The sequence below is a fragment of the Phyllobates terribilis genome, unplaced genomic scaffold, assembly GCF_046119375.1.
Source record: "Phyllobates terribilis strain yellow unplaced genomic scaffold, ASM4611937v1 Scaffold_11__3_contigs__length_659146591, whole genome shotgun sequence".
NCBI classification, from domain to species: domain Eukaryota; kingdom Metazoa; phylum Chordata; class Amphibia; order Anura; family Dendrobatidae; genus Phyllobates; species Phyllobates terribilis.
In genome coordinates this window covers 613,024,841-613,039,420 of record NW_027362771.1, presented here as the reverse complement: position 1 = coordinate 613,039,420, position 14,580 = coordinate 613,024,841, and positions in this window count along the sequence as shown.

Below are 14,580 nucleotides of genomic sequence, written 5' to 3'. Positions count from 1 at the left end.
GACCCCCCTACAATGCCTGGGCATGCTCCTGATGAGGCTGAGTATTGTGTGTGGCCTCCACGTGCCTGTATGACCCCCCTACAACGCCTGGGCATGCTCCTGATGAGGCTGAGTATTGTGTGTGGCCTTCACGTGCCTGTATGACCTCCCTACAACGCCTGGGCATGCTCCTGATGAGGCTGAGTATTGTGTGTGGCCTCCACGTGCCTGTATGACCTCCCTACAACGCCTGGGCATGCTCCTGATGAGTCTGAGTATTGTGTGTGGCCTCCACGTGCCTGTATGACCTCCCTACAACACCTGGGCATGCTCCTGATGAGGCTGAGTATTGTGTGTGGCCTCCACGTGCCTGTATGACCTCCCTACAACGCCCGGGCATGCTCCTGATGAGGCTGAGTATTGTGTGTGGCCTCCACGTGCCTGTATGACCTCCCTACAACGCCCGGTCGTGCTCCTGATGAGGCTGAGTATTGTGTGTGGCCTCCACGTGCCTGTATGACCTCCCTACAACGCCTGGGCATGCTCCTGATGAGGCTCAGTATTGTGTGTGGCATCCACGTGCCTGTATGACCTCCCTACAACGCCTGGGCATGCTCCTGATGAGGCTGAGTATTGTGTGTGGCCTCCACATGCCTGTATGACCTCCCTACAACGCCTGGGCATGCTCCTGATGAGGCTGAGTATTGTGTGTGGCCTCCATGTGCCTGTATGACCTCCCTACAATGCCTGGGCGTGCTCCTGATGAGGCTGAGTATTGTGTGTGGCCTCCACGTGCCTGTATGACCTCCCTACAACGCCTGGGCATGCTCCTGATGAGGCTGAGTATTGTGTGTGGCCTCCAAGTGCCTGTATGACCTCCCTACAATGCCTGGGCATGCTCCTGATGAGGCTGAGTATTGTGTGTGGCCTTCACGTGCCTGTATGACCTCCCTACAACACCTGGGCGTGCTCCTGATGAGGCTCAGTATTGTGTGTGGCATCCACGTGCCTGTATGACCTCCCTACAACGCCTGGGCATGCTCCTGATGAGGCTGAGTATTGTGTGTGGCCTCCACGTGCCTGTATGACCTCCCTACAACGCCTGGGCATGCTCCTGATGAGGCTGAGTATTGTGTGTGGCCTCCACGTGCCTGTATGACCTCCCTACAACGCCTGGGCATGCTCCTGATGAGGCTGAGTATTGTGTGTGGCCTCCACGTGCCTGTATGACCTCCCTACAACGCCTGGGCATGCTCCTGATGAGGCTGAGTATTGTGTGTGGCCTCCATGTGCCTGTATGACCTCCCTACAACGCCTGGGCGTGCTCCTGATGAGGCTGAGTATTGTGTGTGGCATCCACTTGCCTGTATGACCTCCCTACAACGCCTGGGCGTGCTCCTGATGAGGCTGAGTATTGTGTGTGGCCTCCAAGTGCCTGTATGACCTCCCTACAACGCCTGGGCGTGCTCCTGATGAGGCTGAGTATTGTGTGTGGCCTCCACGTGCCTGTATGACCTCCCTACAACGCCTGGGCGTGCTCCTGATGAGGCTGAGTATTGTGTGTGGCCTCCACGTGCCTGTATGACCTCCCTACAACGCCTGGGCGTGCTCCTGATGAGGCTGAGTATTGTGTGTGGCCACCACGTGCCTGTATGACCTCCCTACAACGCCTGGGCGTGCTCCTGATGAGGCTGAGTATTGTGTGTGGCCTCCACGTGCCTGTATAACCTCCCTACAATGCCTGGGCATGCTCCTGATGAGGCTGAGTATTGTATGTGGCCTCCACGTGCCTGTATGACCTCCCTACAATGCCTGGGCATGCTCCTGATGAGGCTGAGTATTGTGTGTGGCCTCCACGTGCCTGTATGACCTCCCTACAACGCCTGGGCATGCTCCTGATGAGGCTCAGTATTGTGTGTGACCTCCACGTGCCTGTATGACCTCCCTACAACGCCTGGGCATGCTCCTGATGAGGCTGAGTATTGTGTGTGGCCTCCACGTGCCTGTATGACCTCCCTACAACGCCTGGGCATGCTGCTGATGAGGCTGAGTATTGTGTGTGGCCTCCACGTGCCTGTATGACCTCCCAACAACGCCTGGGCATGCTCCTGATGAGGCTGAGTATTGTGTGTGGCCTGCACGTGCCTGTATGACCTCTCTACAACGCCTGGGCATGCTCCTGATGAGGCTGAGTATTGTGTGTGGCCTCCACGTGCCTGTATGACCTCACAACAACGCCTGGGCATGCTCCTGATGAGGCTGAGTATTGAGTGTGGCCTCCACGTGCCTGTATGGCCTCCCTACAACGCCTGGGCATGCTCCTGATGAGGCTGAGTATTGTGTGTGGCCTCCACGTGCCTGTATGGCCTCCCTACAACGCCTGGGCATGCTTCTGATGAGGCTCAGTATTGTGTGTGGCCTCCACGTGCCTGTATGACCTCCCTACAACGCCTGGGCATGCTCCTGATGAGGCTGAGTATTGTGTGTGGCCTCCACGTGCCTGTATGGCCTCCCTACAACGCCTGGGCATGCTCCTGATGAGGCTGAGTATTGTGTGTGGCCTCCACGTGCCTGTATGACCTCCCTACAACGCCTGGGCATGCTCCTGATGAGGCTGAGTATTGTGTGTGGCCTCCACGTGCCTGTATGACCTCCCTACAACGCCTGGGCATGCTCCTGGTGAGGCTGCGTATTGTATGTGGCCTCCACGTGCCTGTATGACCTCCCTACAACGCCTGGGCATGCCCCTGATGAGGCTGAGTATTGTGTGTGGCCTCCACGTGCCTGAATGACCACCCTACAACGCCTGGGCATGCTCCTGATGAGGCTGAGTATTGTGTGTGGCCTCCACGTGCCTGTATGACCTCCCTACAACGCCTGGGCATGCTCCTGATGAGGCTGAGTATTGTGTGTGGCCTGCACTTGCCTGTATGACCTCCCTACAACGCCTGGGCGTGCTCCTGATGAGGCTGAGTATTGTGTGTGGCCTTCACGTGCCTGTATGACCTCCCTACAACGCCTGGGCATGCTCCTGATGAGGCTGAGTATTGTGTGTGGCCTCCACGTGCCTGTATGACCTCCCTACAACGCCTGGGCATGCTCCTGATGAGTCTGAGTATTGTGTGTGGCCTCCACGTGCCTGTATGACCTCCCTACAACACCTGGGCATGCTCCTGATGAGGCTGAGTATTGTGTGTGGCCTCCACGTGCCTGTATGACCTCCCTACAACGCCCGGGCATGCTCCTGATGAGGCTGAGTATTGTGTGTGGCCTCCACGTGCCTGTATGACCTCCCTACAACGCCCGGTCGTGCTCCTGATGAGGCTGAGTATTGTGTGTGGCCTCCACGTGCCTGTATGACCTCCCTACAACGCCTGGGCATGCTCCTGATGAGGCTCAGTATGTGGCATCCACGTGCCTGTATGACCTCCCTACAACGCCTGGGCATGCTCCTGATGAGGCTGAGTATTGTGTGTGGCCTCCACATGCCTGTATGACCTCCCTACAACGCCTGGGCATGCTCCTGATGAGGCTGAGTATTGTGTGTGGCCTCCATGTGCCTGTATGACCTCCCTACAACGCCTGGGCATGCTCCTGATGAGGCTGAGTATTGTGTGTGGCCTCCACGTGCCTGTATGACCTCCCTACAACGCCTGGGCATGCTCCTGATGAGGCTGAGTATTGTGTGTGGCCTCCACGTGCCTGTATGACCTCCCTACAACGCCTGGGCATGCTCCTGATGAGGCTGCGTATTGTATGTGGCCTCCACGTGCCTGTATGACCTCCCTACAATGCCTGGGCATGCCCCTGATGAGGCTGAGTATTGTGTGTGGCCTCCACGTGCCTGAATGACCTCCCTACAACACCTGGGCGTGCTCCTGATGAGGCTGAGTATTGTGTGTGGCCTCCACGTGCCTGTATGACCCCCCTACAACGCCTGGGCATGCTCCTGATGAGGCTGAGTATTGTGTGTGGCCTCCACGTGCCTGTATGACCCCCCTACAACGCCTGGGCATGCTCCTGATGAGGCTGAGTATTGTGTGTGGCCTCCACGTGCCTGTATGACCTCCCTACAACGCCTGGGCATGCTCCTGATGAGTCTGAGTATTGTGTGTGGCCTCCACGTGCCTGTATGACCTCCCTACAACACCTGGGCATGCTCCTGATGAGGCTGAGTATTGTGTGTGGCCTCCACGTGCCTGTATGACCTCCCTACAACGCCCGGGCATGCTCCTGATGAGGCTGAGTATTGTGTGTGGCCTCCACGTGCCTGTATGACCTCCCTACAACGCCCGGTCGTGCTCCTGATGAGGCTGAGTATTGTGTGTGGCCTCCACGTGCCTGTATGACCTCCCTACAACGCCTGGGCATGCTCCTGATGAGGCTCAGTATTGTGTGTGGCATCCACGTGCCTGTATGACCTCCCTACAACGCCTGGGCATGCTCCTGATGAGGCTGAGTATTGTGTGTGGCCTCCACATGCCTGTATGACCTCCCTACAACGCCTGGGCATGCTCCTGATGAGGCTGAGTATTGTGTGTGGCCTCCATGTGCCTGTATGACCTCCCTACAATGCCTGGGCGTGCTCCTGATGAGGCTGAGTATTGTGTGTGGCCTCCACGTGCCTGTATGACCTCCCTACAACGCCTGGGCATGCTCCTGATGAGGCTGAGTATTGTGTGTGGCCTCCAAGTGCCTGTATGACCTCCCTACAATGCCTGGGCATGCTCCTGATGAGGCTGAGTATTGTGTGTGGCCTTCACGTGCCTGTATGACCTCCCTACAACACCTGGGCGTGCTCCTGATGAGGCTCAGTATTGTGTGTGGCATCCACGTGCCTGTATGACCTCCCTACAACGCCTGGGCATGCTCCTGATGAGGCTGAGTATTGTGTGTGGCCTCCACGTGCCTGTATGACCTCCCTACAACGCCTGGGCATGCTCCTGATGAGGCTGAGTATTGTGTGTGGCCTCCACGTGCCTGTATGACCTCCCTACAACGCCTGGGCATGCTCCTGATGAGGCTGAGTATTGTGTGTGGCCTCCACGTGCCTGTATGACCTCCCTACAACGCCTGGGCATGCTCCTGATGAGGCTGAGTATTGTGTGTGGCCTCCATGTGCCTGTATGACCTCCCTACAACGCCTGGGCGTGCTCCTGATGAGGCTGAGTATTGTGTGTGGCATCCACTTGCCTGTATGACCTCCCTACAACGCCTGGGCGTGCTCCTGATGAGGCTGAGTATTGTGTGTGGCCTCCAAGTGCCTGTATGACCTCCCTACAACGCCTGGGCGTGCTCCTGATGAGGCTGAGTATTGTGTGTGGCCTCCACGTGCCTGTATGACCTCCCTACAACGCCTGGGCGTGCTCCTGATGAGGCTGAGTATTGTGTGTGGCCTCCACGTGCCTGTATGACCTCCCTACAACGCCTGGGCATGCTGCTGATGAGGCTGAGTATTGTGTGTGGCCTCCACGTGCCTGTATGACCTCCCAACAACGCCTGGGCATGCTCCTGATGAGGCTGAGTATTGTGTGTGGCCTGCACGTGCCTGTATGACCTCTCTACAACGCCTGGGCATGCTCCTGATGAGGCTGAGTATTGAGTGTGGCCTCCACGTGCCTGTATGGCCTCCCTACAACGCCTGGGCATGCTCCTGATGAGGCTGAGTATTGTGTGTGGCCTCCACGTGCCTGTATGGCCTCCCTACAACGCCTGGGCATGCTCCTGATGAGGCTCAGTATTGTGTGTGGCCTCCACGTGCCTGTATGACCTCCCTACAACGCCTGGGCATGCTCCTGATGAGGCTGAGTATTGTGTGTGGCCTCCACGTGCCTGTATGGCCTCCCTACAACGCCTGGGCATGCTCCTGATGAGGCTGAGTATTGTGTGTGGCCTCCACGTGCCTGTATGACCTCCCTACAACGCCTGGGCATGCTCCTGATGAGGCTGAGTATTGTGTGTGGCCTCCACGTGCCTGTATGACCTCCCTACAACGCCTGGGCATGCTCCTGGTGAGGCTGCGTATTGTATGTGGCCTCCACGTGCCTGTATGACCTCCCTACAACGCCTGGGCATGCCCCTGATGAGGCTGAGTATTGTGTGTGGCCTCCACGTGCCTGAATGACCACCCTACAACGCCTGGGCATGCTCCTGATGAGGCTGAGTATTGTGTGTGGCCTCCACGTGCCTGTATGACCTCCCTACAACGCCTGGGCATGCTCCTGATGAGGCTGAGTATTGTGTGTGGCCTGCACTTGCCTGTATGACCTCCCTACAACGCCTGGGCGTGCTCCTGATGAGGCTGAGTATTGTGTGTGGCCTTCACGTGCCTGTATGACCTCCCTACAACGCCTGGGCATGCTCCTGATGAGGCTGAGTATTGTGTGTGGCCTCCACGTGCCTGTATGACCTCCCTACAACGCCTGGGCATGCTCCTGATGAGTCTGAGTATTGTGTGTGGCCTCCACGTGCCTGTATGACCTCCCTACAACACCTGGGCATGCTCCTGATGAGGCTGAGTATTGTGTGTGGCCTCCACGTGCCTGTATGACCTCCCTACAACGCCCGGGCATGCTCCTGATGAGGCTGAGTATTGTGTGTGGCCTCCACGTGCCTGTATGACCTCCCTACAACGCCCGGTCGTGCTCCTGATGAGGCTGAGTATTGTGTGTGGCCTCCACGTGCCTGTATGACCTCCCTACAACGCCTGGGCATGCTCCTGATGAGGCTCAGTATGTGGCATCCACGTGCCTGTATGACCTCCCTACAACGCCTGGGCATGCTCCTGATGAGGCTGAGTATTGTGTGTGGCCTCCACATGCCTGTATGACCTCCCTACAACGCCTGGGCATGCTCCTGATGAGGCTGAGTATTGTGTGTGGCCTCCATGTGCCTGTATGACCTCCCTACAACGCCTGGGCATGCTCCTGATGAGGCTGAGTATTGTGTGTGGCCTCCACGTGCCTGTATGACCTCCCTACAACGCCTGGGCATGCTCCTGATGAGGCTGAGTATTGTGTGTGGCCTCCACGTGCCTGTATGACCTCCCTACAACGCCTGGGCATGCTCCTGATGAGGCTGCGTATTGTATGTGGCCTCCACGTGCCTGTATGACCTCCCTACAATGCCTGGGCATGCCCCTGATGAGGCTGAGTATTGTGTGTGGCCTCCACGTGCCTGAATGACCTCCCTACAACGCCTGGGCGTGCTCCTGATGAGGCTGAGTATTGTGTGTGGCCTCCACGTGCCTGTATGACCCCCCTACAACGCCTGGGCATGCTCCTGATGAGGCTGAGTATTGTGTGTGGCCTCCACGTGCCTGTATGACCCCCCTACAACGCCTGGGCATGCTCCTGATGAGGCTGAGTATTGTGTGTGGCCTTCACGTGCCTGTATGACCTCCCTACAACGCCTGGGCATGCTCCTGATGAGGCTGAGTATTGTGTGTGGCCTCCACGTGCCTGTATGACCTCCCTACAACGCCTGGGCATGCTCCTGATGAGTCTGAGTATTGTGTGTGGCCTCCACGTGCCTGTATGACCTCCCTACAACACCTGGGCATGCTCCTGATGAGGCTGAGTATTGTGTGTGGCCTCCACGTGCCTGTATGACCTCCCTACAACGCCCGGGCATGCTCCTGATGAGGCTGAGTATTGTGTGTGGCCTCCACGTGCCTGTATGACCTCCCTACAACGCCCGGTCGTGCTCCTGATGAAGCTGAGTATTGTGTGTGGCCTCCACGTGCCTGTATGACCTCCCTACAACGCCTGGGCGTGCTCCTGATGAGGCTGAGTATTGTGTGTGGCCTCCAAGCGCCTGTATGACCTCCTTATAACGCCTGGGCATGCTCCTGATGAGGCTGAGCATTGTGTGTGGCCTCCACGTTCCTGTATGACCTCCCTACAACGCCTGGGCATGCTCCTGATGTGGCTGAGTATTGTGTGTGGCCTCCACGTGCATGTATGACCTCCCTACAGCGCCTGGGCATGCTCCTGATGAGGCTGAGTATTGTGTGTGGCTTCCAAGTGCCTGTATGACCTCCCTATAACGCCTGGGCATGCTCCTGATGAGGCTGAGTATTGTGTGTGGCCTCCACGTGCCTGTATGACCTCCCTACAACGCCTGGGCATGCTCCTGATGAGGCTGAGTATTGTGTGTGGCCTCCACGTGCCTGTATGACCTTCCTACAACGCCTGGACATGCTCCTGATGAGGCTGAGTATTGTGTGTGGCCTCCACGTGCCTGTATGACCTCCCTACAACGCCTGGGCATGCTCCTGATGAGGATGAGTATTGTGTGTGGCCTCCACGTGCCTGAATGACCTCCCTACAACGCCTGGGCATGCTCCTGATGAGGCTGAGTATTGTGTGTGGCCTCCACGTGCCTGTATGACCTCCCTACAACGCCTGGGCATGCTCCTGATGAGGCTAGGTATTGTGTGTGGCCTCCACGTGCCTGTATGACCTCCCTACAACGCCTGGGCGTGCTCCTGATGAGGCTGAGTATTGTGTGTGGCCTCCACGTGCCTGTATGACCTCCCTTCAACACCTGGACATGCTCCTGATGAGGCTGAGTATTGTGTGTGGCCTCCACGTGCCTGTATGACCTCCCTACAACGCCTTGGCATGCTCCTGATGAGGCTGAGTATTGTGTGTGGCCTCCACGTGCCTGTATGACCTCCCTACAACGCCCGGACATGCTCCTGATGAGGCTAAGTATTGTGTGTGGCCTCCACGTGTCTGTATGACCTCCCTACAACGCCTGGACATGCTCCTGATGAGGCTCAGTATTGTGTGTGGCCTCCACGTGTCTGTATGACCTCCCTACAACGCCTGGGCATGCTCCTGATGAGGCTGAGTATTGTGTGTGGCCTCCACGTGCCTGTATGACCTCCCTAAAACGCCTGGGCATGCTCCTGATGAGGCTCAGTATTGTGTGTGGCCTCCACGTGCCTGTATGACCTCCCTACAACGCCTGGGCATGCTCCTGATGAGGCTGAGTATTGTGTGTGGCCTCCACCTGCCTGTATGACCTCCCTACAACGCCTGGGCATGCTCCTGATGAGGCTGAGTATTGTGTGTGGCCTCCAAGTGCCTGTATGACCTCCCTACAACGCCTGGGCATGCTCCTGATGAGGCTCAGTATTGTGTGTGGCCTACACGTGCCTGTATGACCTCCCTACAACGCCTGGGCATGCTCCTGATGAGGCTGAGTATTGTGTGTGGCCTCCACGTGCCTGTATGACCTCCCTACAACGCCTGGGCATGCTCCTGATGAGGCTGAGTATTGTGTGTGGCCTCCACGTGCCTGTATGACCTCCCTACAACGCCTGGGCGTGCTTTTGATGAGGCTCAGTATTGTGTGGCCTCCACGTGCCTGTATGACCTCCCTACAACGCCTGGGCGTGCTCCTGATGAGGCTGAGTATTGTGTGTGGCCTCCACGTGCCTGTATGACCTCCCTACAACGCCTGGGCGTGCTCCTAATGAGGCTGAGTATTGTGTGTGGCCTCCACGTGCCTGTATGACCTCCCTACAACACCTGGGAATGCTCCTGATGAGGCTGAGTATTGTGTGTGGCCTCCACGTGCCTGTATGACCTCCCTACAACGCCTGGGCATGCTCCTGATGAGGCTGAGTATTGTGTGTGGCCTCCACGTGCCTGTATGACCTCCCTACAACGCCTGGGCATGCTCCTGATGAGGCTGAGTATTGTGTGTGGCCTCCACGTGCCTGTATGACCTCCCTGCAACGCCTGGGCGTGCTCCTGATGAGGCTGAGTATTGTGTGTGGCCTCCACGTGCCTGAATGACCTCCCTACAACGCCTGGGCATGCTCCTGATGAGGCTGAGTATTGTGTGTGGCCTCCACGTGCCTGTATGACCTCCCTACAACGCCTGGGCATGCTCCTGATGAGGCTGAGTATTGTGTGTGGCCTCCACGTGCCTGTATGACCTCCCTACAACGCCTGGACGTGCTCCTGATGAGGCTGAGTATTGTGTGTGGCCTCCACGTGCCTGTATGACCTCCCTTCAACACCTGGACATGCTCCTGATGAGGCTGAGTATTGTGTGTGGCCTCCACGTGCCTGTATGACCTCCCTACAACGCCTTGGCATGCTCCTGATGAGGCTGAGTATTGTGTGTGGCCTCCACGTGCCTGTATGACCTCCCTACAACGCCCGGACATGCTCCTGATGAGGCTGAGTATTGTGTGTGGCCTCCACGTGTCTGTATGACCTCCCTACAACGCCTGGACATGCTCCTGATGAGGCTCAGTATTGTGTGTGGCCTCCACGTGTCTGTATGACCTCCCTACAACGCCTGGGCATGCTCCTGATGAGGCTGAGTATTGTGTGTGGCCTCCACGTGCCTGTATGACCTCCCTACAACGCCTGGGCATGCTCCTGATGAGGCTGAGTATTGTGTGTGGCCTCCACGTGCCTGTATGACCTCCCTAAATTGCCTGGGCATGCTCCTGATGAGGCTCAGTATTGTGTGTGGCCTCCACGTGCCTGTATGACCTCCCTACAACGCCTGGGCATGCTCCTGATGAGGCTGAGTATTGTGTGTGGCCTCCACCTGCCTGTATGACCTCCCTACAACGCCTGGGCATGCTCCTGATGAGGCTGAGTATTGTGTGTGGCCTCCAAGTGCCTGTATGACCTCCCTACAACGCCTGGGCATGCTCCTGATGAGGCTCAGTATTGTGTGTGGCCTCCACGTGCCTGTATGACCTCCCTACAACGCCTGGGCATGCTCCTGATGAGGCTGAGTATTGTGTGTGGCCTCCACGTGCCTGTATGACCTCCCTACAACGCCTGGGCATGCTCCTGATGAGGCTGAGTATTGTGTGTGGCCTCCACGTGCCTGTATGACCTCCCTACAACGCCTGGGCGTGCTTTTGATGAGGCTCAGTATTGTGTGGCCTCCACGTGCCTGTATGACCTCCCTACAACGCCTGGGCGTGCTCCTGATGAGGCTGAGTATTGTGTGTGGCCTCCACGTGCCTGTATGACCTCCCTACAACGCCTGGGCGTGCTCCTAATGAGGCTGAGTATTGTGTGTGGCCTCCACGTGCCTGTATGACCTCCCTACAACACCTGGGAATGCTCCTGATGAGGCTGAGTATTGTGTGTGGCCTCCACGTGCCTGTATGACCTCCCTACAACGCCTGGGCATGCTCCTGATGAGGCTGAGTATTGTGTGTGGCCTCCACGTGCCTGTATGACCTCCCTACAACGCCTGGGCATGCTCCTGATGAGGCTGAGTATTGTGTGTGGCCTCCACGTGCCTGTATGACCTCCCTACAACGCCTGGGCATGCTCCTGATGAGGCTGAGTATTGTGTGTGGCCTCCAAGTGCCTGTATGACCTCCCTACAACGCCTGGGCGTGCTCCTGATGAGGCTGAGTATTGTGTGTGGCCTCCACGTGCCTGTATGACCTCCCTACAACGCCTGGGCGTGCTCCTGATGAGGATGAGTATTGTGTGTGGCCTCCACGTGCCTGAATGACCTCCCTACAACGCCTGGGCATGCTCTTGATGAGGCTGAGTATTGTGTGTGGCCTCCACGTGCCTGTATGACCTCCTTACAATGCCTGGGCATGCTCCTGATGAGGCTGAGTATTGTGTGTGGCCTCCACGTGCCTGTATGACCTCCCTACAACGCCTGGGCGTGCTCTTGATGAGGCTGAGTATTGTGTGTGGCCTCCACGTGCCTGTATGACCTCCCTACAACACCTGGACATGCTCCTGATGAGGCTGAGTATTGTGTGTGGCCTCCACGTGCCTGTATGACCTCCCTACAACGCCTGGGCATGCTCCTGATGAGGCTGAGTATTGTGTGTGGCCTCCACATGCCTGTATGACCTCCCTACAACGCCTGGGCATGCTCCTGATGAGGCTGAGTATTGTGTGTGGCCTCCACGTGCCTGTATGACCTCCCTACAACGCCTGGGCATGCTCCTGATGAGGCTGAGTATTGTGTGTGGCCTCCACGTGCCTGTATGACCTCCCTACAACGCCTGGGCATGCTCCTGATGAGGCTGAGTATTGTGTGTGGCCTCCACATGCCTGTATGACCTCCCTACAACGCCTGGGCATGCTCCTGATGAGGCTGAGTATTGTGTGTGGCCTCCACATGCCTGAATGACCTCCCTACAACGCCTGGGCATGCTCCTGATGAGGCTGAGTATTGTGTGTGGCCTCCACGTGCCTGTATGACCTCCCTACAATGCCTGGGCATGCTCCTGATGAGGGTGAGTATTGTGTGTGGCCTCCACGTGCCTGTATGACCTCCCTACAATGCCTGGGCATGCTCCTGATGAGGGTGAGTATTGTGTGTGGCCTCCACGTGTCTGTATGACCTCCCTACATCGCCTGGGCGTGCTCCTGATGAGGCTGAGTATTGTGTGTGGCCTCCACGTGCCTGTATGACCTCCCTACAACACCTGGACGTGCTCCTGATGAGGCTGAGTATTGTGTGTGGCCTCCACGTGCCTGTATGACCTCCCTACAACGCCTGGGCATGCTCCTGATGAGGCTGAGTATTGTGTGTGGCCTCCACGTGCCTGTATGACCTCCCTACAACGCCCGGGCGTGCTCCTGATGAGGCTGAGTATTGTGTGTGGCCTCCACGTGCCTGTATGACCTCCCTACAACGCCTGGGCGTGCTCCTGATGAGGCTGAGTATTGTGTGTGGCCTCCACGTGCCTGTATGACCTCCCTACAAGGCCTGGGCGTGCTCCTGATGATGGTGAGTATTGTGTGTGGCCTCCACGTGCCTGTATGACCTCCCTACAACGCCTGGGCGTGCTCCTGATGAGGCTGAGTATTGTGTGTAGCCTCCACGTGCCTGTATGACCTCCCTACAACGCCTGGGCGTGCTCCTGATGAGGCTGAGTATTGTGTGTGGCCTCCACGTGCCTGTATGACCTCCCTACAACGCCCGGGCGTGCTCCTGATGAGGCTGAGTATTGTGTGTGGCCTCCACGTGCCTGTATGACCTCCCTACAACGCCTGGGCATGCTCCTGATGAGGCTGAGTATTGTGTGTGGCCTCCACGTGCCTGTATGACCTCCCTACAACGCCTGGGCATGCTCCTGGTGAGGCTGAGTATAGTGTGTGGCCTCCACGTGCCTGTATGACCTCCCTACAACGCCCGGACGTGCTCCTGATGAGGCTGAGTATTGTGTGTGGCCTCCACGTGCCTGTATGACCTCCCTACAACGCCCGGACATGCTCCTGATGAGGCTGAGTATTGTGTGTGGCCTCCACGTGCCTGTATGACCTCCCTACAACGCCTGGGCATGCTCCTGATGAGGCTGAGTATTGTGTGTGGCCTCCACGTGCCTGTATGACCTCCCTACAACGCCCGGGCGTGCTCCTGATGAGGCTGAGTATTGTGTGTGGCCTCCACGTGCCTGTATGACCTCCCTACAACGCCTGGGCGTGCTCCTGATGAGGCTGAGTATTGAGTGTGGCCTCCACGTGCCTGTATGACCTCCCTACAAGGCCTGGGCGTGCTCCTGATGATGCTGAGTATTGTGTGTGGCCTCAACGTGCCTGTATGACCTCCCTACAACGCCTGGGCGTGCTCCTGATGAGGCTGAGTATTGTGTGTGGCCTCCACGTGCCTGTATGACCTCCCTACAAGGCCTGGGCGTGCTCCTGATGAGGCTGAGTATTGTGTGTGGCCTCCACGTGCCTGTATGACCTCCCTACAAGGCCTGGGCATGCTCCTGATGAGGCTGAGTATTGTGTGTGGCCTCCACGTGCCTGTATGACCTCCCTACAACGCCTGGGCGTGCTCCTGATGAGGCTGAGTATTGTGTGTGGCCTCCACGTGCCTGTATGACCTCCCTACAACGCCTGGGCGTGCTCCTGATGAGGCTGAGTATTGTGTGTGGCCTCCACGTGCCTGTATGACCTCCCTACAACGCCTGGGCATGCTCCTGATGAGGCCGAGTATTGTGTGTGGCCTCCACGTGCCTGTATGACCTCCCTACAACGCCCGGACATGCTCCTGATGAGGCTGAGTATTGTGTGTGGCCTCCACGTGTCTGTATGACCTCCCTACAACGCCTGGTCATGCTCCTGATGAGGCTGAGTATTGTGTGTGGCCTCCACGTGCCTGTATGACCTCCCTATAACGCCTGGGCATGCTCCTGATGAGGCTCAGTATTGTGTGTGGCCTCCAAGTGCCTGTATGACCAACCTACAACGCCTGGGCATGCTCCTGATGAGGCTGAGTATTGTGTGTGGCCTCCACCTGCCTGTATGACCTCCCTACAACGCCTGGGCATGCTCCTGATGAGGCTGAGTATTGTGTGTGGCCTCCTAGTGCCTGTATGACCTCCCTACAACGCCTGGGCATGCTCCTGATGAGGCTGAGTATTGTGTGTGGCCTCCAAGTGCCTGTATGACCTCCCTACAACGCCTGGGCATGCTCCTGATGAGGCTCAGTATTGTGTGTGGCCTCCACGTGCCTGTATGACCTCCCTACAACGCCTAGGCGTGCTCCTGATGAGGCTGAGTATTGTGTGTGGCCTCCACGTGCCTGTATGACCTCCCTACAACGCCTGGGCATGCTTCTGATGAGGCT